The sequence below is a fragment of the Pygoscelis adeliae genome, unplaced genomic scaffold (genome assembly GCF_000699105.1).
Source record: "Pygoscelis adeliae isolate BGI_AS28 unplaced genomic scaffold, ASM69910v1 Scaffold446, whole genome shotgun sequence".
Taxonomy (NCBI): Eukaryota; Metazoa; Chordata; class Aves; order Sphenisciformes; family Spheniscidae; genus Pygoscelis; species Pygoscelis adeliae.
Window position 1 is genome coordinate 114,332 of NW_008824992.1, and position 285 is coordinate 114,616.

The window sequence follows — 285 nt, forward strand, 5'->3', positions numbered from 1 at the left end:
ATAGCAGCAAAGACAAAACCCCTGGGAAATTACTGGCAAATTCAGGCCCTGAACTCAGCAGTTGCTAAAGCTCAGGCTTCTGTTCAGAGTTGTCAGTGCAGCTGCACTTCTCAAGCACCAGTCCAAATGCTAGAAGTGTCTTTCATGTTATTTCCCATCAGTAGAAAACAGAGACTCAGGATTGCTGCTAGTAACAGGTAACCTAGACGTATTGTAAGTAAAGTGGAGTGAGCAACGAGATAGCACCGGGAGATTGCCAATGTGGCAAGCGTGCCAGAAATACAC